Genomic DNA, 26,405 nt, shown 5'->3' with positions numbered 1-26,405 from the left:
GTGCCCATTAATTGTTTCACTAACTAACACTTCCAGGGATGCTTCTACAGGGGTGGCAGATTGATTCCTGCTAATGTGCAGCCCAATTAATGGGAACCAGTGGGAGAAGTTACTTGTCCTCATTGAAGGTAGTTAACACATTAGGTGGATGTTCTGAAAAGAGAATCAAGAGAAACAGCAGGGGGCATTACAAGTATGTAATAGCTATATCTAGAAACAGATTTTTTTTTTAATATTCCAACTGAAAATTGTAACATTGCATGGTATAACAGAGAAATGTAATATGTATTTCACATGAAAACAATAATGTAACCATTAGGACATCTTTCATGTACTGTATACTGGAAAAGAGGTCCTTTCACCTGTTAAGGACCCAGGACGTACCGGTACGTCCTGAGTCAACTCCCGTTCTATAACTTGGGGCCGCGGAATGAGCAGTCAAGCGGCAGAATCATCGATCAATGGTTTACTATGAGCAACCATTGAACAATGTAAAAGATCAGTGTGTACAGTATTATAGTCCTCTATGGGAGCTACAACACTGCAAAAAAAAGTGAAAAAAAAAAAACTGTGAATAAAGATCATTTAACCCCTTCCCTAATAAAAGTATGAAGCACCCCCCTTTTCCCATAAAAAAAAATAAAAATAAAAAAACTGTGTAAATAAAAATAAACATATATGGTATCTCCATGTGTGGAAATGTCCGAATTATAAAAATATATAATTAATGAAACAGCACGGTCAATGGCATACATGCGTCACTTTTTATATCATGAAAAAATGAATAAAAAGCGATTAAAAAGTCTGATCAATACAAAATTCTTACCGCTAAAAACTTCAGATCACGGCGCAAAAAATTAGCCTTCATACCGCCCCATGAGTGGAAAAATAATAAAGTTATAGGGGTCAGAAGATGACAATTTGAAACGTATAAATTTTCCTGCATGTAGTTATGATTTTTTCCAGAAGTACGACAAAATCAAACCTATATAAGTAGGGTATCATTTTAATCGTATGGACCTACAGAATATAGAGAATGTGTCATTTTTACCGAAAAAAGTTTTGTGTAGAAACGGAAGCCCTCAATTTTTTCTAATAATTATTTTTTTTTCCATTTCGCCGTAGATTTTTAGGTAAAATGACTGATGTAATTACAAAGTAGAATTGGTGGCGCAAAAAATAAGCAATCATATGGATTTTTAGGTGCAAAATTTAAAGATTTCTGATTTTTTAAAGGTAAGGAGGAAAAAAATGAAAATGCTAAAACTTAAGGGGTTAAGTTACAATATTCATTCTATTGTAGTTTGAGACAATTAGTAACTGGTTCACAGACTGAAAGCTGCAGGAGAGCCTCACTGATAGCAACACAGACTGAAACATGCACAGAACCTGAGGTCTTCTCTTCATCACAGCACTGCAACGATGTGAGGGTGGAAGTGGTCCCCCAGCAGGCTTTAGTTATGTCATACCTGCTAGGAAATGCCCACTTTCACCTGCTGGGAAATTTGAGTAAGAAAAAAGGTAAGATACACAGCTTTTTAAAGCTCTGACATTTTTTAAGGGCTGGAGGGGTGTTAGGAGTAGTTAGGGAACGTAGCATGAGGTAGTTTAGAACAGTTTATTTGGTGACAGGTACTTTTTAATATTGCACTATACCAGTGGTCTCCAAACTGTGGACCACAAACTATTGCGAAACTCCCAGCATGTCTGGACAACCTGCCCCTCCAGGCTGTGTCTGTTTACTAAGAGATGTGCACATCCTAATAATCAAGTGAACTGGAAGAAAGCAGGATTTTATTTAACCCCTTAATGTCTCATGACATGTTTACACGTCATACAGCCGATCAGAATGTACAGTGCTATCAGCTATTAACGTTTAGATGCCTCTGTCAAAGTTGACAGCTGCCATTGGTGTTGCATTGGTGTAGATCGCAATTTCCCCTCCCCACGGCGAGATTGCGCCACGGGGGGGTGGATCAAATGTTGTTGCAGCCGGAGGGATTACCTTGGCCCCAGAGGCTGCCATTACTCTTCTACTGATCAAGCAATAGAGCACATATAGCAGAGATTAGTGCAGTGACAGACATATTGCACTAATCTCTATACGCAATCAAACCATTGCTTATAAAAGTCCTCTCGAGAGACTAACAAAGTGTAAAATATATATGTAATTACGTTTTTGCATACATCAATGAACCCCTTCCAAATCACCCCCCTCTTCCCTTCTTCTCAGATATAAATCAATAAAATAACTTTTAAAAATGTAACTAATTATGAATCTTTCATGGCGAATAGCATAAACAAAAAATGTCTGAATTGCATTTTTATAAAGTTTGGAAGGTATTATGATTAAAAAGTAAGTATATTACGGGTGGAGATACAAACAATTACGGTAGTCTTTGCTGTCTCTATAGTCAGAACCTACAAACTTGGAAAGCCGGTTTAAACATATTATTTTGGAATATGGTGGTGTAAGTCGTACAACCAGAAGAAATGTAAGAATTTTACAACATAATGTTTTTTTTTTTTTTTTTTGCTCACTGAGAAGAACCTTCACTGCAAAGTATTCCTGGACTTTGGATCTTAGTGATCAATATAATGACAAATATAAAGAGAAGAACTATCAATACGTCACCACAACATAATGAGGATTATCTTTCTGTTATGATGTTATCAGATGAAATCATATCAGTGCAGAACACCTGACCTTCCCAAAGTCAGAGGGGATTAACTCCGACAATATTAACCATATAACTCTTAACAAGCAGAAACATAGAGTTCTAGATGTAAATGTCTATCATCTTCTTTCTCAAACTAAATTTTTACTTTTTGCTATAAAGCATCAATAGGCCACTACTAAGCTACTTTGCTCTGTTAATGGAGGTTTTAAGCTAAAACATTTCTTCTTGTTCAGTTATTTAAAGGGGTACTCCGGCACGAAGACATCTTATCCCCTATTCAAAGGATAGGAGATAAGATGCCTGATCGCGGGGGTCCTGTCGCCGTTTCCATCAGCCCCCGGAGCATGTTCACTCCTCAATGCAAGCCTATGAGAGGGGGTGTGAAGCTTTCACACCCCCTCCCATAGGCTTGTATTGAGGGGGTGGAGTATGACATCACACAGTGCAGAGCTATGACATCAAAATGATCCGGCCCCGTACTCCGCCCCTAGACATCTTATCCCCTATCCAAAGGATAGGGGATAAGATGTCTGATAGCGGGGGTCCCGTCGCTGGGGACCCAGCGATCTTGGCTGCGGCACCCCAGTCATCCTGATGACTGGTAAGGCGGCAAAGAGGCTCGTGACATCATGGTCACGCCCCGCTCATGATGTCAGGGCCATGCCCCCTCAATGCCCCCTCCCATAGACTTGCATTGAGGGGGCATGGCCATGACATTACAAGTGGGACACAGCTGTAAAGTCACGAGCCTCTGGCACTGCACCCGAAGCTCTAAACAAATGTCGGGTGCAGCAGGGAGATCACGGGAGTCCTGCCACTGGGGACATCAGACCTTTGGATAGGGGATAAGATGTCTAGGGGTGGAGTACTTCTTTAACCCCTTAAGGACCGGGGGGTTTTCCGTTTTTGCATTTTCGTTTTTTGCTCCTTGCCTTTAAAAAATCATAACTCTTTAAATTTTGCACCTAAAAATCCATATGATGGCTTATTTTTTGTGCCACCAATTCTACTTTGTAATGACATCAGTCATTTGGCCCAAAAATCTACGGTGAAACGGAAAAAAAAATCATTGTGCGACAAAATTGAAAAAAAAACGCCGTTTTGTAACTTTTGGGGGCTTCCGTTTCTACGTAGTAAATTTTTCTGTAAAAATGACACCTTATATTTATTCTGTAGGTCCATACAATTAAAATGATACCATACTTATATAGGTTTGATTTTGTGGGACTTCTGGAAAAAATCATAACTACATGCAGGAAAATTAATATGTTTAAAATTGTCATCTTCTGACCCCTATAACTTTTTTATTTTTCCATGTATGGGGCGGTATGAGGGCTCATTTTTTGCGCCGTGATCTGAAGTTTTTAACTGTACCATTTTTGCATTGATAGGACTTATTGATCGCTTTTTATTCATTTTTAAATTATATAAAAAGTGACCAAAAATGCACTATTTTGGACTTTGGAATTTTTTTGCGCGCACGCCATTGACCGTGCGGTTTAATTAATGATATATTTTTATAATTCGGACATTTCCGCACGCGGTGATACCATATATGTTTATTTTTATTTACATTGTGTTTTTTTTTATGGGAAAAGGGGGGTGATTCAAACTTTTATTAGGGGAGGAGTTAAATGATATTCATTCCCTTTTTTTTCACTTTTTTTTTGCAGTGTTATAGGTCCCATAGGGACCTATAACACTGAACACACTGATCTTCATCATTGATCACTGGTTTCTCATAGGAAACCAGTGATCGATGATTCTGCCGCACGACTGCTCATGCCTGGATCTCAGGCACTGAACAGTCATTCGGCGATCGGACAGCGAGGAGGCAGGTAGGGACCCTCCTGCTGTCCTGTAAGCTGTTTGGGATGCCGCGATTTCGCCGCGGCTATCCCGAACAACCCACTGAGTTAACCGGCAGCTTTCACTTTCAGTTTTAGCCGCGTGGCTCAGCTCTGAGCGTGCAGCTAAAGGGTTAATAGCGCGCGGAGCCGCGATCGGCGCTGCGCGCTATTAGCGGCAGGTCCCGGCTTCACTATGACGCCGGGCCCGCCGTGATATGATGCGGGGTTACCGTGTAACCCCGCGTCATATCAGGAAAACAGGACCAAGGACGTACCGGTACGTCCTTGGTCCTTAAGGGGTTAATGCATCTTGGTGTTTTTCTTTTTCATGATACACTTGTTACATCATGTTTATAATAGCATTTTTTTTAGATCGGGGGAAAGTATAAAAAGCAAAAACATGCCTTTTTCATTGTTTTAGTTTTTGATAGTGTAACGTGCCACTATAACCAATATTTAATATGTGTTGATCATTTTAATATTAGGGGAAAACATTATTTATAAAACCACAAATATTCATCTGGCCAGTGCTGCAGTAGTGACTACTCATAATGTCCTTGCTCACAGCATGATTACTCTGGCTTGAACCAAGTCCTCCTCGGCATGTCAGTGAGCTGTGCCAAGTGTGATGTCAATGAAGACAGTGGGGACATGGGATCAATATGCACTTTTGTACACGTTTTACAAATGAAATGCAGCCAAGATCGTGCAGATGGGATTTTTAGTTCTCCAAAACAGCAAAACTTGAGTCACAATAGGTGGAGTGCAACCTCTGGCCCTGAGTCACAGCATTGATAACTAGCACTGATGCTATGAGTCTCTGACCCTTGTGGCACACCTAGGGTAATGTGTCCAAAGAATGGCCCTGGGGTACCTGCTTTGCTCAGTTTGTAATTACGCAGCCAGACACCAGCTGTAGCTTAGGAAAAGAACAGTTCTTGACTGGGTAAACTCTACAGTACATACCAACTAAAAGATTCTTCACTGTTTGGTAAACATTGATATACTTAGGGATGGTGAGCTGCAGTATCCTGTAGCAGGATGCAGGTCTGTGCAGAGATGAAACTTATTAGCCACAAAGCTCTGGTCCCAGCTGGAGACTAATCCAAAAACTACCAGAAGGGCAAAGGGGCTCTTGTGAATCTGATTCACTCCCTCTCAAAGGGGCAAAATAGTCATCTTCTTCTCAAAGGTGTCAGGATACATGATATTCCCTCACTAAGGACTGGACTGGTTATGCTCTTTGCAGGAGGCTATAATATATTTCCACATATGCCTAGACAGGTGAGCTTTGTGCCTACTTGTGTGGAGAGCTGAGGTAGGCACACGTACATAGCCTGGAGGCTGGCTGAAACTCCACTGACTGCACAAATTTGCGCTGGTACTTGGTTTTCCCCACAAAATATTACTTAAAGTTACACTGAAGCTGGAGTAGCAGTAACCAATGCACGTAAACAATGAAGGTTCCCATTCAATGACTACATTTTCAAATAAAATATAAGTATGGAGTGCCGCTACATCCAGTCAATAGCTAAGCAGATATTTCCTGCAGCTTAAGACAAGAGCAGGAAGTGCTGAACAGTTAAAGGGGTTACTTTGCGGGAGGAGGGATTTAGAAGAATGGCCATCGTTCATTATATAAAAAAAATAGACCTTTGCTTATTCCAGAACTCTTGTGGTACTTCTACTCCAGTCCCTGCTCCAGTACCTCCGCTCCAGTGCCCGGCTGCAATCCTTCTGTTGTAAAAAAGCATGACACTTGGGCTCAGGGTGACAACGGGGCCCAGAGTGTCATACTGTCATCAGGACATCGGTGTGGTCAGTAAGCACCAGAATGACACCCTGGGCCCTGACATCACTCCGGGTTCAAGTATCATCCTTCTTAACAAGAAGAGGATCACAGCCTGGTGCAGGAGCAGTACACCAGGGGCACCGTGAGAACACTAGAGGTAACGACAGGTTTATTTTTTAATATTAATATATATTTTTTATATTGTAGTCAATGGCTAGCATATACATCTACAGATATATATATATATATATATATATATATATATATATACACCTATATTTATGATAATCCTCATTTGTGGATAATACATGAGCTAAGTAGCAGCTTCGATTTGTATCTATAAAAGGCTTGTTGGATGTCAGCATTTTTTTTTCAACACACTATGTAACTACTTAACTACTAATTTTTTTGATCAACCCTAAATCTTCAGAGAGAAAAAAAATGAAAACGATAAAGATGTAACACAGGCAAAGCAAGACACCAATACAAATAATGACTGAATAAATAAGACAGGAAGCTGTGAGGCTGAGGATTGCTGTTACATTAAAGGTGGTTCTGAAGACGAAAATGTGATGTGAGGAACAGGTTATGATTAGGGTTATTAATGCAGATGTTCCATTCTTGAGTGACAGAGCAGCAGATGAACGGAACATGCAATTATAACTAGAGGTGTCTCCGTCATCTGTTCCATCCCAACCTCCTGGACTTATTCATAGAAATGATTTATTTATTTATTTACTTTATCTTAGCTATACATGTATAACTCCAGTAGGATGGAATGTTTTTTTTTATATTATTTTACTATATTATGAAGCCTAGAAACTATTTAGAAAGAAAAATAAATAATTCTGAAAAATATTCAGTTTAATCTGTAGCATTACCGTATATACTCGTGTATAAACCGACCAGAATATAAGCCGAGGCCCCTAATTTCTCCCCAAAAACCCAGGAAAAGTTATTGACTCGACTATAAGCCTAGGGTGGGAAATGCATCATCCCCCCATGTCATCATCCCCCCCTGTCATCATCCAGACCCCCGTCATTAACACCCTCATCATCATCACCCTGTCATCATCCCCCCTTCATCATCACCGCCTGTCATCATCCCCCCTTCATCATCCCCCTCTTCATCATCATCCCCCTGTCATCATCCCCCTGTCATCATCCCACACCCCCCCTTCATCATCACCGCCTGTCATCATTACCCTGTCATCATCCCACACCACCCCCTTCATCATCACCGCTTGTCAATGTCTGATTTAACAGTGGTCTTCAACCTGCGGACCTCCAGATGTTTCAAAACTACAACTCCCAGCATGCCCGGACAGCCATCGGCTGTCCGGGCATGCTGGGAGTTGTAGTTTTGAAACCTCTGGAGGTCTGTAGGTTGAAGACCACTGCCCGGGCCTTCGTCAACATCCAGACCCCTCCCCCCCCTTTTTGTTTTGTACTCACCTCTGCTCGGTGGGACGTTAGGGTGTTCTGGTCCGGGCCATCTGTGCTGCAGGGACCGTCCGGTGGGGAGGGATAGTCGTTCCGGGATGTCCATCTTCACCGGGGGGCCTCTTCTCTGCGCTTTGCGCCCGGCCCCGGAATAATGACGTTGCCTTGACGACGACGCGCAGGGACGTTCATGAGCAACGTCCCTGTGCGTCATCGTCAAGGCAACGTCCTTATTCCAGGGCTGGGCCCGAAGTGCGGAGAAGAGGCCCCCCCCGGTGAAGATGGACAGCCCGGAATGACTATCCCTCCCCACCGGACGGTCCCTGCAGCACAGATGGCCCGGACCAGCTCACCCTAATGTCCCGTCGAGCGGAGGTGAGTACAAAACTAAAGGGGGGGGGGGGAGGGGGGTCTGGATGATGACGAAGGCCCGGGCAGTGGTCCTCAACCTGCGGACCTACAGAGGTTTCAAAACTTCAACTCCCAGCATGTCCTGACAGCCGATGGCCGAGCTTGCTGGGAGTTGTAGTTTTGAAACATCTGGAGGTCCGCAAGTTGGAGACCACTGAGGGCGGAGAGTTCACTCGAGTATAAGCTGAGGGGGGGTGTTTTCAGAACGAAAAATTGTGCTGAAAAACTCGGCTTATACTCGGGTATATACGGTAATATTGTACCATTCATTTGAAGACTAATGCCTTTATGGAAATTGATTGATTCCTTGAAGCTTGTCATCATGATTATCAGGAAGAAGGTTGCACGGAAAGCATGTAAAAGTCAGGACTGATTTACGATTTCCGTCCCTGAGATGAAGCTAAATACAGGGTGTCTTGTTTTCTATCACAAGGGAAAAAACTGTCTGGAAGTGGAATTTTCAGGAAATCTTTTAACCAACTCTAGACCCGGTAATTCAAATAGGTCTGTTCAGTGGAGATAGCAATAGTTCATTACCAAAGCATATTGAAAACCTATTTTAAGAAGGTTTGTGCTGCTTGAAGATTAATTTACCATTGCGTCTATCCTTGCAATGCTCATATAAATAGTTAGGGCTTAAATTGGCATTATTTCTTGACAGACTACTTCATGATGTGCAAAATAAAATGGTTTAAAATTCACCAGCCATGAAAGGTCTTTATAGCACTAAAATTGTCAAAATTAAATTGCGCAATTATTCCTTCTTCTTTTTTTTTTATGGAATTGCTTACGTCTTGTTGAATATATTATTTTAACCATGAATGCAATTTATAATGGGTGGGAAATGAATAAGAAACGTACTAGTAATTAATAAACATGAACAAAGAGTCGTTCTTAGGCAGAAGGTTATGAAAGTTGGTGGTGGTGGAAAAAGATAAATCTTAAGGTGTACCTGTCACATCACAGAAAAATAAATAATGTTTATGTATGTTACTCACTAGGCCATGCAGATTCTTTCCATGTCTTTTTTATGTGTCTATCTTCTGTATTTGGCTCACTGTTCCCTATGTTCTGCTGCTCACTCATTCCGATATCCACTGATCAGGAAGGGGCAAGTCTGAGGCAAACACTATGCCTGTCCTCACTCACCATGCAATCACTTCCTGAGTCTGCTGTGCTGTGCTGGGTCCCTTTATCCAATCACTGCAGGCTGCTCTTTAACCCCCTCCTCTCTGTTTGCAGACTGGAATCTGATAAGACAGGAGTGAGCACAGAGGAGTGCTAGTCCCGCCCTCAATTCCTGAACTTTATCTCAGCCTGTGCTTCAGCTGGGACAAAGACAATGCTCAGCTGGACAGGATTGTGTTATGGATGGTATGGGGACCCCTAGTGGTCTTTTTTTTTATAATTTCTATAAAAAGGAGATACAAATGAAGTACATTTCTATAAAAAGGATATAAAAATGAAGTAAATTAGAATGGTTAATGTTTTAACTCTGACAGTGCCCAAGTTTTTGTTTCTGACAGTGCCCATTTAAAAACATTTCTGAAATTTCCGAAAATACTTCAATACAAAAAATTTCAATTAAAATTAATGAAGAAATCAAACAATTTTAATCTACAGTTCCTATGCAAACGTATGAATTTCTATGGTAACAGATAGCAGACAAAACTTGCGTCTTAAAGGGGTACTTCACCGCTAAATATGTTATCCCCTATCCAAAGGATAGGGGATAACATATCTGATCGTGGGGGTCCAGCCGCTGGCCGGACCCCCGCGATCAGACATGTTATCCCCTAACATGTCTAGGGGTGGTATACCCCTTTAATCTGATCCTGAGTGTTTTTGATTTTTTGCAGAGTGCCCTCAATAAACCTTTAGGGTGTAGCAGGGCAGTATGTAATAAAGACAGGGCAGTATGCGCTATAGGACCAAATCTGGATTCAGCAGGCACTGGCAGGCAACACACTCAACATTAACAGTCCACACAACAACGTTACTTAGATTCCAAAAATTTTCCCAAACATGAGGCTCCTACAGATTGCTGCTGACTGTCACTTAACTTGGATCACTGGCCAAGTCTGCCACAACTTATAGCAGACAAGTAGCGGCCCTAATACACAGGGTAACAAATGCCTTATGTACGAGGCCCAACAATCAGCTGATTAAGAACAAATGTCTGTTTGTCAGGTGATCAAATGACTTTAACCATGGAAACATCCTTGTTAGTCAACTGCACATCACTATGTTACATATGCCATGTGCAGCCAATGGTTACATGAATAATCCATAGTTGTGTGGTGCTATGCGCCTTAATTGAGCCATGTCAAAGGCTTGTTAAAGGGGTATACCAGGGAAAAACTTTATTTTTTCATATCAACTGGCTCCAGAAAGTTAAACAGATTTGTAAATTATGGTCTGACGAAGTACGGAAGTACGACACAGCTGTTACCTGCACACTGAGGTCCTCGGCGTTCCTGTCTGTTCACCTGTCTGACACCGCCACTCTGTCTATTTAATAAAGGATTTATTGAAGCTTCAACCTGAGTGAGTGCCATCCACTATTCTATATTTCGTTCATTTAGATTTGTAAATCACTTCTATTAAAAAATCTTAATCTTTCCAGTAGTTATAAACTGCTGAAGTTGAGTTGTTCTTTTCTGTCTGACAACAGTGCTCTCTGCTGACACCTCTGCTTGTCTCAGGAACTGTCCTGAGTAGGAGCAAATCCCAATAGCAAACCTCTAATGCTTCGGACAGTTCCTGAGACAAGCAGAGGTGTCAGCAAAGAGCACTGTTGTCAGACAGAAAAGAACAACTCAATTTCAGCAGCTGATAACTACTGGAAGGATTAATATTTTTTAATAGAAAAAAAAAAAAAAAAAAAAAATATATATATATATATATATATATATATATATATATATATATATATATTTATATATAAATCCAATATGGAGCAGCACACCAAATTGGGGTGGATGCTATCAGTCAAACCCAGGTCACGGGATACAGGTAGATATATTCCAAAAAGACTGCAGCACTCCAAGTTCAGGTGAAAATAAAGGTAGCGTTTATTCCATCTAGTTATAAGGCAACGTTTCAGCTGCGTACCTGCAGCCTTTATCAAGCAAACACACAGCGTACAAGTAGTGGTATAAATATGGTGGAGACTGTGACATCATCATTACATCACACATTTGCATAATGATCATAATACATAAGAAAACAAAAGCGATCTCGCGATCGGTACAAATATTCAATCAAGTGTACATACAGTAGCGTAAAGCATGTCAATAGCGATACAGGGTGATATCAAAATCGTGCATATGTATATAAAATAGACATAATAATAACATAAAAGTGATTCACATAGACGGAAGCTCTGGGCGGAACCTGCTTGATGCAAAAAACAAACGCCGGCTGCGTCATCACCCTGTGACAGGCGCGAACTCTGTACACGCCGTGCTCGCGCCTGTCACAGAGTGATGACGCAGCCGGCGTCTGTTTTTTGCATCAAGCAGGTTCCGCCCAGAGCTTCCGTCTATGTGAGTCACTTTTATGTTATTATTATGTCTATTTTATATACATATGCACGATTTTGATATCACCCTGTACCGATCGCGAGATCGCTTTTGTTTTCTTATGTATTATGATCATTATGCAAATGTGTGATGTAATGATGATGTCACAGTCTCCACCATATTTATACCACTACTTGTACACTGTGTGTTTGCTTGATAAAGGCTGCAGGTACGCAGCTGAAACGTTGCCTTTGAACTAGATGGAATAAACGCCACCTTTATTTTCACCTGAACTTGGAGTGCTGCAGTCCTTTTGGAATATATATATATATATATATATATACACACCCACATATGCACATATAATATATGTACATACATGCACACACACACACATATATATATATATATATATATATATATATATACACACACACACACACATACAAGCACACACACCTTTTATTGCTGGTTACATGAAACATTCCAGCTGCTCAGATCCTCCTCACACAATATTAGTTTTGTGTTGTGCGGGGCCGTGGTGATGACAGACTTTTCTTTATATTGATGTGGCATCTGAGTTATATTCTCTTGGTGGATCAGTAAAAAATGTTTGTACCTGCTGTTTTTATGTTGATTTGAAGGAGTGTCAGAATCCAGAGAACATTGTATTTTTCCACTGGGGACAGAATGAAAATGATTCAGCAGCTATCGGATAGCATGATGACAATCGGCTGGAGTGATGATGTGCTTGTTAGCTGTGTTTAGCGGTATGGGACTTTGTGATAGATTGCTACTTGCAGCAATATAAACTATGAGAAGGAACTATTGAAGCAATTGGTCGATGTTTTTCTCAACAGTGATCTTTGATACAATACATTATTTGTGTTACCCATAAAGTAATACATTGGATAGTAATAGTGATGATGGATTGTCACTGCTATGAGAAAATGTCATGTATAATATGTATCATAATTATGATAATTGGGACTTTTTTTTTATATACTGGATTTACTTCTGTGTTGCAGTTTACGTGAGCTTTTATAACCAGAATTTGGAACTATATAAAGAGTCTCTGTGATTTGAAAAAAACACTTTCGACATGTCACAGATAAATGTGAAAAGTTTTGAAGGGTCTGGGTGTCCAAACCCCCACCTATTGCTAAAATAAGCTAGAAAAAGAGCGTAGCTGAGTGCCTCTCTCTCTCTGGCTCGCTGCAGTAGATGGGCTCCATAGACTTACAATAGAAGCTGTCAGTTAGGTGCTGAGCAGTCAGAACCCAACTGATCAAAACTTTTGACATGTCTTTGTGACTTTTATAATGTTTTTTTCTTTTCTTCAAATGACAGGGACACTTTAAATGGGCACTGTCAGATTCAAAAACTTTTTATATGTTGCACATTATGGGAAAGCATTACCATTTCTAATATACTTCATAAGAAAAATGTTATTTCCTTTTTACAGAAATCATGGCTTTGTCCATGCTGGAGTACAGGCAAGGACAAAGTTCAGAAAGTGAGAGTGGGCTAGCACTCCTCTGTGCTCTCTCCTGTCTGCTATAAGACAATAGAGAGCACAGAGGATTTCTATCAGACAGGAGAGAGTACAGAGGAGTCCTATCAGACATGAGAGAGCACAGAGGAGTACTATCAGACAGGAGAGAGCACAGAGGAGTACTATCAGACAGAAGAGAGCACAGATGAGTCCTATCAGACAGGAGAGAGCACAGAGGAGTACTATCAGACAGGAGAGAGCATAGAGGAGTACTATCAGACAGAAGAGAGCACAGATGAGTCTTATCAGACAGGAGAGAGCACAGAGGAGTACTGTTAAACAGGAGAGAGCACAGATGAGTACAATCAGACAGGAGAGAGCACAGAGGAGTGCTATCAGACAGGAGAGAGCACAGATGAGTACTATCAGACAGGCGTGAGCACAGAGGAGTTCTATCAGACATGAGAGAGCACACAGGAGTGCTATCAGACAGGAGAGAGCACAGAGGAGTACTATCAGACATGAGAGAGCACAGAGGAGTCCTATCAGACAGGAGAGAGCACAGAGGAGTACTATCAGACATGAGAGAGCACAGAGGAGTCCTATCAGACAGGAGAGAGCACAGAGGAGTACTATCAGACAGGAGAGAGCACAGAGGAGTACTATCAGACAGAAGAGAGCACAGATTAGTCCTATCAGACAGGAGAGAGCACAGAGGAGTACTATCAGACACAGGAACGTGCACAGACATTTTGGGGGCAGGGGATGAACTAAAAAAAAAAGGACACTTATTATAATTATTTATATAAATGCCCACATAATGATGCCATATTTCCCAGGGCACTTATAGGAGGAACATCAAAAGAGCAGAGGCTCAAGCCCCCTTTCTAGTCAACCTGTGCATTCCCCTGATCAGAAAGGAGATAGCACAGATGAGTATTATCAGACAGGAGAGAGTACAGAGGAGTCCTATCAGACAGGAGAGAGCACAGAGGAGTCCTATCAGACAGGAGAGAGCACAGAGGAGTACTATCAGGGAGGGGAGAGTACAGAGGAGTACTATCAGACAGGAGAGAGTACAGAGGAATACTATCAGACAGGAGAGAGTACAGAGGAGTCCTATCAGACAGGAGAGAGCACAGAGGAGTGTTATCAAACAGAAGAGAGTACAGAGGAGTACTATCTGACAGGACAGAGCACAGATAAGTACTATAAGACAGGAGAGAGCACATACGAGTACTATCAGACAGGAGAGAGCACAGAGGAGTCCTATCAGACAGGAGAGAACACAGAGGAGTACTGTCAGACAGGAGAGAGCACAGAGAAGTGTTATTAGACGGAAGAGAGTACAGAGGAGTACTATCTGACAAAAGAGAGCACAGATAAGTACTATCGGACAGGAGAGATTACAGAGGAGTACTATCAGACAGGAGAGAGCACAGAGGAGTCCTATCAGACATGAGAGAGCACAGAGGAGTGCTATAAGACAGGAGAGAGCAGAAAAGAGTACTATCAGACAGGAGAGAGCACAGAGGAGTACTATAAGACAGGAGAGAGCACAGAGGAGTACTATCAGACAGAAGAGAGAGCACAGAGGAGTACTATCAGACAGAAGAAAGCACAGATGAGTCCTATCAGACAGGAGAGAGCAGAGAAGAGTACTATCAGACAGGAGAGAGCACAGAGGAGTACTATCAGACAGGAGAGAGCACAGATGAGTGCTATAAGACAGAAGAGAGCGGAGAAGAGTACTATCAGACAGGAGAGAGCACAGAGGAGTACTATAAGACAGGAGAGAGCACAGAGTAGTACTATCAGACAGGAAAGAGCACAAAAGAGTACTATCAGACAGGAGAGAGCACAGAAGAGTACTATCAGACAGGAGAAAGCACAGAGGAGTCCTATCAGACAGGAGAGAGCAGAGAGGAGTACTATAAGACAGGAGAGAGCACAGAGGAGTACTATCAGACCGTAGAGAACACGGTGGAGTCCTATCAGACAGAAGAGAGTACAGAGGGGTACTATCAGACAGATGAGATCACAGAGGAGTTCTATTAGACAGGAGAGCACAGAGGAGTCCTATCAGACAGGAGAGCGCACAGAGGAGTACTATCAGACAGGAGAGAGCAGAGAGAAGTGTTATTAGATGGAAGAGAGTACAGAGGAGTACTCTCTGACAGGAGAGAGCACAGATAAGTACTACCAGACAGGAGAGAGCAAAGGAGTCCTATCAGACAGGAGAGAGCACAGAGGAGTGCTATAAGACAGGAGAGAGCAGAGAAGAGTACTATCAGAAAGAAGAGAGCACAGAGGAGTACTATAAGACAGGAGAGAGCATAGAGGAGTACTATCAGACAGGAGAGAGCACAGAGGAGTACTATCAGACAGGAGAGAACAGAGAGAAGTACTATCAGACAATAGAGAGCACAGAGGAGTACTATCAGACAGGAGAAAACACAGAGGAGTCCTATCAGACAGGAGAGAGCAGAGAGGAGTACTATAAGACAGGAGAGAACATGGAGGAGTCCTATCAGACAGAAGAGAGTACAGAGGAGTACTATCAGACAGATGAGATCACAGAGGAGTTCTATTAGACAGGAGAGCACAGAGAAGTCCTATCAGACAGGAGAGAGCACAGAGGAGTACTATCTGAGAGTAGAGAGCACAAATAAGTACTATCAGACAGGGGAGAGCACAGAGGAGTACTATCAGACAGGAGAGAGCAGATGAGTCCTATCAGACAGGAGAGAGCACAGAGGAGTACTATCAGACAGGAGAGAGCACAGAGGAGTACTATCAGACAGGAGAGAGCACAGAGGAGTCCTATCAGAAATTAGAGAGCACAGAGGAGTGCTATAAGACAGGAGAGAGCAGAGAAGAGTACTATCAGACAGGATAAAGCACAGAGGACTACTATGGGATGGGAGAGAGCACAGATGAGTCCTATCAGACAAGAGTGAGCAGAGAAGAGTAATATCAGACAGGAGAGAGCACAGAGCAGTGCTATCAGACAGGAGAGAGTACACAGGAGAGCTATCAGACAATAGAGAGCATAGAGGACTGCTATCAGACATGAGAGAGCACAGAGGAGTCCTATCATACAGGAGAGAGCACAAGGGAGTACTATCAGACAGGAGAGAGCACAGAGGAATACTATCAGACAGGAGAAAGCACAGAGGTGTACTATGAGACAGGAGAGAGCACAGAGGAGAGCTATCCGACAGGAAAGAGCAGAGAAGAGTACCATCAGACAGGAGAGAGCACAGACGAGTACTATCAGACAGGAGAAGCACAGAGGAGTGCTATCAGACAGGAGAGAGCACAGAGGGGTCCTATCAGACATGAGAAAGCACAGTGGAGTCCTATCAGACAGGAGAGAGCACAGAGGAGTCTTATTAGACAGGAGAGAGCACAGACAAGTCCTATCAGACAGGAGAGAGCACAAATGAGTACTATAAGATGAGAAAGAGCACAGAGGAGTACTATCAGACAGGAAAGAGCACAGAGGAGTGTTATCAGACAGGTAAGAGCACAGAGGAGTACTATGAGACAGTAGAGAACACAGAGGAGTACTATGAGACAGTATAGAACACAAAGGAGTGCCATCAGACAGGAGAGAGCACAGAGGATTCCTATCATACAGGAGAGGGCACAGAGGAGTGCTATCAGACAGGAGCGAGCAGAGAAGAGCACTATCAGACAGGAGAAAGCACAGATGAGTCCTATCAGACAGGAGAGAGCACAGAGGAGTCCTATTAGACAGGAGAGAGCACAGATGAGCGCTATCAGACAGGAGAAAGCACAGATGAGGCGTATCAGATATGAGAGGGCACAGAGGAGTCCTATCAGACAGGAGAGAGCACAGAGGAGTGCTATGAGACAGGAGAGAGCACAGAGGAGTGCTATGAGACAGGATATAAAGAGTCTCTGTGATTTGAAAAAAAAAAACACTTTCGACATGTCACAGATAAATGTGAAAAGTTTTGATGGGTCTGGGTATTCAAACCCCCACCTATTGCTAAAATAAGCTGGGAAAAGAGCGCACCTGAGTGCCTCTCTCTCTGGCTCGCTGCAGTAGATGGGCTACATAGACTTACAATAGAAGCTGTCAGTTAGGTGCTGTGCAGTCAGAACCCAACTGATCAAAACTTTTGACATGTCTTTGTGACTTTTATTATGTTTTTTTTTCTTGAAATGACAGGAACACTTTAAATGGACACTGTCAGATTCAAAAACTTTTTATATGTTGTACATTTTGGGAAAACATTAACTTTTCTAATATACTTCATGGGAAAATGTTATTTCCTTTTTGTAAAGCATTAAAAAATTTTTTGTATCTGACAGTACCCATTTAAGTCCTCTTTTGGATAGGACAACAGTTTAAAGGGGTACTCCACCCCTAGACATCTTATCCCCTATCCAAAGGTGGTCATGATGACCAGGTGCTGGGGTGCCGCAGCCAAGATCGCGGGGTCCTTTTCAGCAACAACTCATTGTAAGGGTGGTTTCACACCATGTTTTGTACTTACGGCTCCTGTATACGGCTGGGAGGAGGGGGGGCGGGGCTTAATTGCGGCGCCCACACTCAGCCGTATAGGGGAACCGTATTTAATGCATGTCTATGAGCCAACCGGAGTGAACCGCAGCCTCTGGCCGGCTGCGTTTTCGGCCGTATGCGGTTTCCCGACCGTAGGCAAAAGCGTGGTCGACCGCGTTTTTTTCCTGTGGTCGGAAAACCGCATACGGCCGAAAACGCAGCCGACTGAAGGCTGCGGTTCACTCCGGTCAGCTCATAGACATGCATTAAATACGGGTGCGGGCGCCACTATTAAGCCCCCCCCCTCCTCCCAGCCAAAACGTGGTGTGAAACCACCCTTAGAGCAGGAAAGAGCGAGGGGCACTAAAAGCTGGTTACTATAGACTGGGGACCACCATGGCTCATCATTAGAAAACGGTGGGTGATCGTCATGGGATAACAAAAGAAATTTGGGAGGATATTTTAATATTTTTTCATTCATTAATGTTCTAAATTTGTTGGCTTTAGAATTTGTTGGCAATAAGAAAAGATTGTGAACTGTAACATGGATGAATTTCCCTTTATTAGTATATTTCTGTATTATGATAAAGTAATAAATAGGTTCAAAGACAAATATAATAAATAAACCATATAAGCATTGGTTTCTGTGGCTCAAAATGTAATAATACAACTTCTCATGTTGGAAGGGCTGTAAATTATTTTCAGGATCAATGAGATTTGTATGTATTGTCCCTACAATCCTTTTCTGCTATTCCATGGTACAGATAAATCTGTTTAATATTGATACCATATATGAATTTATGTGGTCGATGCTGGAGAACATCTGTTTTGATGAAATGGAATTAGAATACAGATAGCATTAGCCATATGTTTGTTCTGAGGACACCACGGATGATAAGAACTTATAGCTACAGGCTCTGCACTCCAGTGTCAGTCAAATTATGAAAATATTTCTGTCTCGCAATGTTATCTTAGTCTTAAAGGGGTACTCTGCTGCTCAGCGTTTGGAACAAACTCTTCCAAACGCTGGAGCCAGTGCCGGGAGCTTGTGACGTCATAGCCCTGCCCCCCGTGATGTCACGCACCGCCCCCCTCAATGCAAGGCTATAGGAGGGGGGCCCCCTCCCATAGACTTGCATTGAGGGGCGGTGTGACAATTTGTTCCAAACGCTGAGTAGCGGAGTACCCCTTTAAGGTTTCTACATCTTTAAAACATTAAAACTGCTGATTATGAAAGGTTTATACATATCGAGGGATATCATAACATTAGGAGAATGAATTGCCCTATAGCTGAACATCAAATCCAATATATAAAGCTCACATGGCATGGTGCAGTGTTATTGAAGGAACTCCACTCTTTAGGTGCCTTACACACCATAGTTTAATGTGCATTTCACCTTAAACATATGCCTAAAAAAGTAGACAAACATGCAACTTTGTACATATCTACGTTTTTTACGTGTATGTGAAACATTCTTTATAAATATACGCTGAGAAAATAGATATGTTAGTCTTTATGTTCCCAGCCTTTCCCAATCTGTATAGAAGTAGAAAAAGAAAAGGCCCAGGAAAGGCACCCCGTGCGTTACCCTAATTAAACAAAGATATGCCCCACATAAAATGGGACAGACGTGGAGTCAATAAAATGGCCGCTCACCTTGATATATATTACATGCGCATATAACCTCATGCAGAGGTATAATGGAAGGGGAATCCCGTGCATGCCCATAGGATAGTTCCGCAATGGAATGGAATCGACCGGAAGGAAGAGTAGGGTTGGTGGTGTGTGATTGGTCTTCAGTTTGGGCCAATAATTCTTCCGGAACTGTTTGAAGAATGGAATGAACCTGTACTTGATGTACTACGGTATGATTGGAAATACCATGTGGTGTGAGCGCTGGGTGTGGGATCAATATCAGGGTGTATCAGAGAGCAGGGGGGGAGGGATGTTGGAGGATTATATTAGATTAACTCCATAAGGTGTTTTACAGACATTTTTACACTTCTCTTATACCCTCCTGTTTTTGCATATTTATGTCTAATATATTTAGTATCTATATGTTATATATTTTTATATATATGCGTATGGATTGTTCTCTCCCATCTATGTATATATATTTATATATGTGTATATATTTATATGTGTATATATTTATATGTGTATACTGTATATAGATATATATATATATATATATATATATATATATATATATATATATATATATAGATAGATAGATGATGTGGTTTTAACCACTATATAGGTTAGGTCTCCCAGTATTTAGCAGAAAAAGCAGAATTAAGGGAACCTTTAAAATTTCACTTTTATTACGTCTTCTTAACATTTTTTCAATATAAGAACAAAATATTATAAAACAATTTTTTATTCTTGACCGCCACCAGTGTACTAGAATAATTTCAACATTCTTCATCAGTAACATGTATACTTGTTCCAAGGATTTTCCTTCCCCTTTTCTTTAGAATCTGTTGATCAGTCCTAAATATATGAGCCAAGTCACATTATTGGCCGCTGTGCATGCGCTTTTTTCATATGTGTCGTCTATACACGATTTCTTTAAGATCCAAGTGCTTGCAAGAACAGTTCATGTGTTTATTTGTTCAGACACAGTCTTTGTAGTGATTTTTCTGCACTCTGTATCAATGCTTGTTCACACAGCTGCCACTTGCCTATATGTATTGTTGATATTATGTTAGATATTAGTCCTCAGTGTATAGAGACATTTCTCCGTAAACCAAGTTACATTGCTGACCGTCATATACGCACCTCCTCCACATATGCAGTATATTTTCTTTAGATATCCAGATCCTATGTTTATTATGTTTGGATATGCGGTCACTATTTTGACTTTCCTCGCACTCACTTAGGTACGTTTTCACATAGCTTACACTTGCATGTATGTGTTAGTGATATTTGTGCGCATTTAAATCCATCCACCGCACTAAATATGGATACTTGGTAAATGATGGCATTCATCTGAATGAGCTTATGGTGCAGTACACATTATGCTGAGTTGTGCACCACTATTGAAGAATGTCGGTATAATATGCAGGAGCTGTTTGCTTTATTCACACTCTATCCATTCCTTCAGTTGCGTCTATCAGTACCATTCTCTAATTGTCTATGTACTTAGTTGGACTTTATTCTCCCATTCACATTGGAAAAATGTATGTTCCATGTATTACTTGCACTTCAATTGTCCACTCTCCGGAAAGTTAAACAGATTTGTAAATTACTTCTATTAAAAAATCTCAATCCTTCCAATAGTTATTAGCTTCTGAAGTTTTCTGTCTAACAGCTCAATGATGATGTCACGTCCCGGGAGCTGTGCATGGTGGGAAAATATCCCCATAGGAACTGCACAGCTCCCGGGACGAGAGTCATCAGAGAGCAGTTAGACAGAAAATAACAACTCAACTTCAGAAGCTAATAACTATTGGAAGGATTAAGATTTTTTAATAGAAGTAATTTACAAATCTGTTTAACTTTCCGGAGCCAGTTGATATATATAAAAAAAGTTTTGGCCTGGGATACCCCTTTAATCTTATGTTTCAATTTGTACTAGAGCATTCCTATCAACAAAACATCAACCCTTTCACCACCTAATATTCCCTCCGGACAGGCGGCCAGTGCGATCCGCTATACAGTCTTTGCTGAGACATGCTCCTTAGCGACGCCTCCTGAGCAACCAGTATGTTTATATCAGAGAGGCGGCGTATTACTGTTCACTACAGAGCCGCGACGACAGTCCGCTCTCTCTGTATTACCTCTGTTGGAGAGATGCGCTCCTTAGTGACGCGTCCCTCTCAACCAACACACCGCCCAGCTCTGTCAATTTCATAAGCTGTGGCACGTTGTCTTTTGATTACTAGCCATGGAGCGCACGGCAACTTCAAGATGTGGATCAAGCCTCATCCTGGTCCTCAACCGGACGAACTCAAACATGTTTTTTCCAATATATTATTTTATATATAGTACAATGATTATTTCTAATGTCTATAGTTATATTATAGCTAGGTTACTGTTTACCAATGTGAAATCTGATCTTCTTTGAGTACCGTATTTACATTGTTTTATTAGAAAGTGTCACTTTGACCTTTGATCTGGCTACCATCTTTTTATCAGTGTGCATATTTAAAGCCAAGATGTTTATCTTATTTTATGAATCTGCTTAATCTGAAGAAGGGGTTTAGACACCCTGAAAAGCTTCATTGCTATTGCAATAAACTTGAAGCTTTTTTCCACTTTCATGACCTTGTTCTGATCTTTCCATGGATATCTGGGCGCCTCTTTAAAAGTCATTTTCTCCTTGCTGCAACTATGCCTTTGCCATTGACTTTAAAGGAGTGCTCAATCCCTAGAGATCTAAAGATGTCTGACTATTGGACTAGTACACAGCCATCACACCCCCTCCTATAGACATGAACAGAGGGGGCATAGGGTGATGTCACGAACATGAAAGCCCCAGTTTTCGTGTTCAGAGTGCCACGATGCCAGCCTGGATCGTGAAGGTCCCCCCTGATCAGACTAGGGGCGGAGTACCCCTTTAGGTTGCATTCCCACAGGGCGTATACGCAGCGTATTTGACACTGCACAAAATTTATGGCAGCAGCGTATTCCTTGCTCACTATACACACAGGGCTTTCCGGCGGCAGCCCTATGTGTATATTGAGTTTTGGAGGAGGGGCCGTGTGCTGGCGTGTTATGAGCGGCTCCGGCTCCAAAACTCACTATACACATTGGGCTGCCACCGGAAAGCCCTGTGTGTATAGTGAGCGAGGAATACGCAGTGTATTTCCCGATACTGCCGTAAATTTTGCGCAGCGTCAAATATACTGCGTATACGCCCTGTGGGAACGCACCTCAAATGAGAAAAAAAGCATACATTGTGAAAAAGTTTTTCAAGATGCACTATACAAAAATTGTATGCTATAGTAATCCATCCCACAAAAAAAGTATGCAAATGTGAAAAGTCTATATGTTGGTAAAAGTACTTATTTTTTCCCTTTTTTTTTCACTTTACCAGTGAAGGTCTATGGGTATCTGGAATGGCATATCTACTATAGAGATAGGGCATTAGACTACAATGAGGCCTATGGGGCAAGTGGGCTAGCATTGATCTACCCCTGATTACTGTGACACCTCCAAAGCAGCTTCCCGCAACTAGGGAGAGCTACATTGCATACACATGAATCCATCTCCTATTAAATTCAATATTAGTTGCTGAAGTAGCGCTTCCTAATGGTGGCTGTCTGCAGCCAGAACTATATCGCTCATCAGGTCAGAAAAACAGAGGCCCACTACATGCCACTAGAATGCTGCAGCCAGTTGTTGGCTGAGCAGGAATTTCCAATGAGTCATGATGGCACCAACAAGGGTAGCATTAACCCAGGCAATACCAGAACAGCTTTTTATGCTTTCTAGACCAATTTTATTTCCCTTATCCAGTCAACGAATATACAGATTTACATGAATGCCATGTTTGGCTGCTTACTACTCGAGTGGCATGCTATATGATTTGCACCATACAAAGTACAGAAAATAAATTAAATAAAGGCGCTATGAATCTTGTCAGGGCCGGGACAAGAGGTAGGCAGGATAGGCAACCGCCTAGGAAAAAATGTGAAGGAGGGCACAAGTTTATTAGAAAAAGCACTGCAACATTTATTCCCTCCTCCTCTTATTTCCACCTTTTATTATTACCAGCCACCACTCAACGTTTACAGACATTGACACTGCAGAAGCAATTGTCAATGTGAGAGTATTTATTAGGGTGGTTTCACACCACGTTTTGTACTTACGGATCCCGTATACGGCTGGGAGGAGGGGGGCGTGGGTTAATCGCGGCGCCCACACTCAGCCGTATAGGGGAACCGTATTTAATGCATGTCTATGAGCCGACCGGAGTGAACCGCAGCCTCCGGCCAGCTGCGTTTCTGGTTGTATGCGGTTTCCCGACCGTAGGCAAAAACGCGGTCGACCATGTTTTTGCCTGCGGTCGGGAAACTGCATACGTCCGGAGGCTGCGGTTCACTCCAGTCGGCTCATAGACATGCATTAAATATGGTTCCCCTATACGGCTGAGTGCGAGCGCCGAGCTTAAGCCCCGCCCCCCTCCTCCCAGCCGTATACGGGAACCGTAAGTACAAAACGTGGTGTGAAACCACCCTTATTTAGATGCAAACTATCATATGTAGAATGTATTTCAGTGAACAGCGATGCACACAGTATATGCATCACTGCTCATATACACGTGATTGGATTGCACCCATACACAGCCAAGAGGTGAATTTTGTGCCACTGTACTCATGTTGACAATGACAACATCTGTATGTATATGAGTATGATATAACAGATCACACCAGTGTCTTAAAGGGGTACTCCACTGGAAAACATTTTTATTTTAAATCAACTGGTGCCAGAAAGTTAAACAGATTTTCAAATGACTTCTATTTAAGAATATTAATCCTTCCAGTACTTATCAGCTGCTAAATACTGCACAGGAAGTTCTTTTCTTTTTGAATTTCCTTTCTGTCTGACCACAGTGCTCTCTGCTGACACATCTGACCATTTTAGTAACTATCCAGAGCAAGAGAGGTTTGCTATGGGGATTTTCCCCTACTTTAGACAGTTCCTAAAATGGACAGAGGTGTCAGCAGAGAGCACTGTGGTCAAACAGAAAGGAAATTAAAAAAGAAAAGAACTTCCTGTGCAGCTTTAGCAGCTAATAAGTACTGGAAGGATTACGTTTGTTAAATAGAAGTAATTAAAAACTCTGTTTAAATTTCTGGCACCAGTTGATTAAAAAAAAATAATAATGCTTTTCAGTGGAGTACCCCTTTAACTAAAGATCAGATCATTTCTACTTTAGCAATTCTATATTTGTTGGAGAAAGTTTCCTTTAGAAAATGTAGTTCCCTTTAAATCTGATGTATCGTGTTTTCTTACATTAAATTATTTTGTTTTCACATATTTTTATTACAAGGAAAAGAATCGGAAGATAAATATGTTTGTTCCAGATCAGTCATCCAACTTTTAAAGAGAAAACTTCAATGGCTTATAAAGTCATTGAATAGTTAATTCTAGTTGCTCAGAAAAGACACAGATTCCCCAGGGCTTACGCTTTATCTTGGAATTTATTGAACTTTAAGCTACAACCAACAGGCTGGTTAATAACAATTCATGCAGCTGTCAATCTTTTTGAACAATGTCATCAATATTTCATGCTGCCAAATAACAACAATTAAGATGCCGGTCCGGAGGAAACACTTGGGGCAAAAGTGATTCTAGAAAGAAAATGCAAAATCGACAAGCAACAGAGACGTTTCCGATGGGCATACAAATAATTCCTTCCTAAGTAAAATTCTTTGTAAAACAATGAGAAGTAATGTTCTTCATTATTCACTGAGGCTTGTTCCACGCAGGAAAACTAAATAATACATCTGTACAAGGCACCTGCAGGGCAGATTGATGACCCTGCTTCACAAATGTGTGCAAGACGCAAAGCAATGTTCTTATGCTGCACATACGGGGCAGAGAAAACATATATTTGCCTCCGTCCACAAAACCACTATTATTGATTTTATTTTTTACATTAGATGGTTCCTAAACTTTAAACAAAATAAAAGTTTAAAGGGAATCTGTCAGCTGTAAGAGCTTCAGGCACAACTGAATAGATGTTAGGGTATACAGTGGTCCCTCAACATACGATGGTAATCCGTTCCAAATGGACCATCGTTTGTTGAAACCATCGCAATGTAAAGTATAGGACAGTGGTCTACATCCTGCGGACCACCAGATGTAGCAGCCAACGGCTGTCCGGGCATGCTGGAAGTTGTAGTTTTGCAACATCTGGAGGTCTGCAGGTTGAAGACCACTGGTATAGGAAGTTGTACTCACCTGTCCCCGCCGCTCCGGACTGTCACCGTTGCCCTGGATGTCGCCGTCCATCGCTGTCACCGGGTCCCCGGGTGTCCCCGAAGCTCCGGACGTCTCTGCTTCCCAAGGATCCTCGCTCTCCCTCGCCGCCATCACGTTGATACGCACGCCGCTCCTATTGGATGACGGGACGGCGTGCGCAGCGACGTGATGACGATGATGGAGAGCGCCGACGATGCAGGGGATCCCGAAGAGGACGCGCCGGAGCCCCGAGGACAGGTAAGTGATCGTCAGCAGACCACACGGGGCAATGTAAATGGCTATCCGGTGGCAGCCGAAGCAGTCTGCACTGCCGGATAGCCGTTTATGCGATGGCCCCGACATACAAAAGCATCGTACGTTGATGCTGCCTTCAACATGCGATGGCATCTCATAGTGGTCGTATACTGAAATTATCGTATGTAGGGACCATCGTAGGTCGGGGGGTCACTGTAAAAGCAAACTGCACCTTTCCTGGAGCTGAAGGTGCCACATAGCTCCATCACGGGGGGGGGGGCTGGGAGGTGGGGGTAAGCGGGGAGGGTGCCAGTCTGCGGTCCTTAGCAGTTTGGACCCACCTTTTGGACACTAAGATGCCTGATCACTGGGGTCCCGCCGCTGGGGACCCCCGTGATCTTGCACACAGCACCCCTCAATGCAAGCCTATAGGAGGGGGGCGTGACAGCTGTCTCCCATAGGCTTGCATTGAGGGGCGGAGCATGATGTCACACGGGGGCAG

At 42.2% G+C, this 26,405-nt stretch overlaps 1 long non-coding RNA gene across 1 annotated transcript in view; it reads left to right on the top strand.

Annotated features, from left to right (window-relative positions):
* The window catches only part of LOC130273165 (uncharacterized), a 77,172-nt gene extending 52,079 nt beyond the window's left edge, over positions 1 to 25,093 (top strand). Inside the window, exon 4 of the long non-coding RNA XR_008843896.1 lies at positions 24,735 to 25,093. This is a non-coding gene — a long non-coding RNA (uncharacterized LOC130273165). The remainder of the gene's footprint in view (positions 1 to 24,734) is intronic.
* Positions 25,094 to 26,405: the final 1,312 nt, after the last annotated feature.

Source organism: Hyla sarda, chromosome 5, assembly GCF_029499605.1.
Source record: "Hyla sarda isolate aHylSar1 chromosome 5, aHylSar1.hap1, whole genome shotgun sequence".
Taxonomy (NCBI): Eukaryota; Metazoa; Chordata; class Amphibia; order Anura; family Hylidae; genus Hyla; species Hyla sarda.
This window is presented reverse-complemented; position numbering and strand designations above follow the sequence as displayed.